Here is a 3,476-nt window from a genome sequence, read left to right on the forward strand (position 1 = left end):
AGAAGGAGGAGGCGTGAACGTGCATCCATGTATGCGGGCGAGACGGGAAGGAGCATTGGTCATGCATCCCTGCATGAGGGTGAGACAGGGAGGAGATAAAATCCGCGTATGAAGCCGAGAGAACGAGGAGACATGAACGTGCATCCATGTATGCGGGCGAGAAGGGAAGGAGCATTGGTCATGCATCCCTGCATGAGGGTGAGACAGGGAGGAGATAAAATCCCTGTATGAAGCCAAGAGAACGAGGCGGCATGAACATGCATCCTTGTATGCAGGTGTGACATGGAGTCATCATGAACATGCATCGCTTTATAAGGACATAACATGGAGGACGCATGAACATGAATGCCTGAATTTTATGGTGGTGGCCTTCGGCTGATTTGGCACGTGCAATTGGTGAAGAGCACTTCTCCTGCGCAAAAAAATAAATGTACTATTAGCACCCCGGAGGGAGCCTCTGCACTTCTTATAGGGAGAAAACTCTGCAATGGAAGGGGACAGGGTCAATAACAGCTGTAAACTCTCACAAGACCATCACTGCTCTCACACTTTCCTGCTCTCAGGCTGGCGGGCCATTATCGGCCCTGGCTGCCGCACCATTGCCAGGTTTGTGTAACTATATTATTTCTAATTGGCTCCACTTTGATGACTTTCATTTGGATTCTGACTTGATTATTGAGATCTTAAATAAGTGACTGGGGATCAGGTGTCCATTTATTCTCATGGATAACATCACAACCAACCTTTAATTCAAACATGAGTCATGACATCACAGATGGAGTACAGCTTATGATAGAGGTGGAACGTCACATTGTAGCAGCCCAAGTAGCTCGCCGTGATCGTATAGTGGTTAGTACTCTGCGTTGTGGCCGCAGCAACCTCGGTTCGAACCCGAGTCACGGCATTGCGGTGAGGCAATGTCACGGCAGTTGGGCAGATATTTTAGAATTTCCATTAATACATTGGCAATCTCTGTGGAGGACTGAAACAATTCGATATGTCCTGTTACTGTTATGAACCTTTTGTTTCTTTAATGCTCTTTGCACACTTTTTCATCGGGTGACTGTAATGTATTTCAACCAAATCTAATTAAGAGCGCATTATGTGGTGACATTTGCAGTACATGAAACATTATAACACTGCCATTTACGTCAATAATCACTAGCTTGATTAAGACATATGTATTGCAGCGACAGTATTTCCCAGTTACAAATGGGAATAAAAACAACATCCGCGTGAGATTGAACGAACGACATTTAACTGATGTTGCCAATGGAGCGCGTTACAGAGAGCGCGAGGTCCCGCCTTTACAGTCCACGCTGATGATAATACAGATGTTTAAATAAACAGGCATATCTGTGGACTTGTGGTCTTTCTACATTGGGACTCATAGTCTAGTCCTAGGCTATTGTAGGCACTGGCGTATCTTTTAGTGGAATGAGAGGCATTCTGTAGTCGCGTGAAAGGACCTTTCAAGTCAATCTGATCTGTATTGTCCTGTGAAAAAAAGCGTTCTTAGACACAGTGAGGAGTTTTTGGGGATAATGGGAAAATCATTTCCAACTAAATGACAGGAATTTCTTAGTCCAATCATGAGGTGTGCTAGGCTTTTTTATACTGTGGCGGAAAGAGAGAGAGTATAATTGTCATTATAAATTAAGGGCCAAGGAAGTGACAGTTTATGGAAGGAACAATTTGCACATAGTTTTAGAATGTGGTCAGGAGGAGGACAATGTGCTTACACATATGAAACATTAAAAGGTAGACATTATGGAAGCACATATATTTCTTTATTTTTATTGTATTTGGGGAGAGGGGGTTAATTTAGCACGTCCAATGTGGAAAAGTGCTTTCCATAGCACCTTGCAGGTGGGCGACATCTAGAGCTGTGCAGTAGCCACCCATGCCCCAGACGTCAAAGAGAACAAGTTGGAAGTGAGGGTGAGACATTGAGGAGATATGATCCCCGTATGAAGCCGAGAGAAGGAGGAGGCGTGAACGTGCATCCATGTATGCAGGCGAGAAGGGAAGGAGCATTGGTCATGCATCCCTGCATGAGGGTGAGACAGGGAGGAGATATGATCCCCGTATGAAGCCGAGAGAAGGAAGAGGCGTGAACGTGCATCCATGTATGCAGGCGAGAAGGGAAGGAGCATTGGTCATGCATCCCTGCATGAGGGTGAGACAGGGAGGAGATATGATCCCCGTATGAAGCCGAGAGAAGGAGGAGGCTTGAACGTGCATCCATGTATGCTGGCAAGACAGGAAGGAGCATTGGTCATGCATCCCTGCATGAGGGTGAGACAGGGAGGAGATATGATCCTCGTATGAAGCAGAGAGAAGGAGGAGGCGTGAACGTGCATCCATGTATGCGGGCGAGACGGGAAGGAGCATTGGTCATGCATCCCTTCCTGAGGGTGAGACAGGGAGGAGATAAAATCCCCGTATGAAGCCGAGAGAACGAGGAGACATGAACGTGCATCCATGTATGCGGGCGAGAAGGGAAGGAGCATTGGTCATGCATCCCTGCATGAGGGTGAGACAGGGAGGAGATAAAATCCCTGTATGAAGCCAAGAGAACGAGGCGGCATGAACATGCATCCTTGTATTCAGGTGTGACATGGAGTCATCATGAACATGCATCCCTTTATAAGGACATAACATGGAGGACGCATGAACATGAATGCCTGAATTTTATGGTGGTGGCCTTCGGGTGATTTGGCACGTGCAATCGGTGAAGAGCACTTCTCCTGCGCAAAAAAATAAATGTACTATTAGCACCCCGGAGGGAGCCTCTGCACTTCTTATAGGGAGAAAACTCTGCAATGGAAGGGGACAGGGTCAATAACAGCTGTAAACTCTCACAAGACCATCACTGCTCTCACACTTTCCTGCTCTCAGGCTGGCAGGCCATTATCGGCCGTGGCTGCCACACCATTGCCAGGTTTGTGTAACTATATTATTTCTAATTGGCTCCACTTTGATGACTTTCATTTGGATTCTGACTTGATTATTGAGATCTGAAATAAGTGACTGGGGATCAGGTGTCCACTTATTCTCATGGATAACATCCCAACCAACCTTTAATTCAAACATGAGTCATGACAACACAGATGGAGTACAGCTTATGATAGAGGTGGAACGTCACATTGTAGCAGCCCAAGTAGCTCGCCGTGATCGTATAGTGGTTAGTACTCTGCGTTGTGGCCTCAACAACCTCGGTTCAAATCCGAGTCATGGCATTGCGGTGAGGCAATGTCACGGCAGTTGGGCAGATATTTTAGAATTTCCATTAATACATTGGCAATCTCTGTGGAGGACTGAAACAATTCGATATGTCCTGTTACTGTTATGAACCTTTTGTTTCTTTAATGCTCTTTGCACACTTTTTCATCGGGTGACTGTAATGTATTTCAACCAAATCTAATTAAGAGCGCATTATGTGGTGACATTTGCAGTACATGAAACATTATAAC

The 3,476-nt window shown here is 45.8% G+C and overlaps 1 non-coding gene across 1 annotated transcript; it reads left to right on the forward strand.

The window, feature by feature from the left end:
• Positions 1-832: 832 nt before the first annotated feature.
• Positions 833-904, forward strand: TRNAH-GUG (transfer RNA histidin (anticodon GUG)). Its single transcript has one exon. It is a non-coding gene; the product is annotated as a tRNA-His (tRNA).
• Positions 905-3,476: the final 2,572 nt, after the last annotated feature.

Source organism: Ambystoma mexicanum (genome assembly GCF_040938575.1).
Source record: "Ambystoma mexicanum isolate Mex_15411 chromosome 12 unlocalized genomic scaffold, UKY_AmexF1_1 Mex_chr12_unloc.1, whole genome shotgun sequence".
NCBI lineage: Eukaryota > Metazoa > Chordata > Amphibia > Caudata > Ambystomatidae > Ambystoma > Ambystoma mexicanum.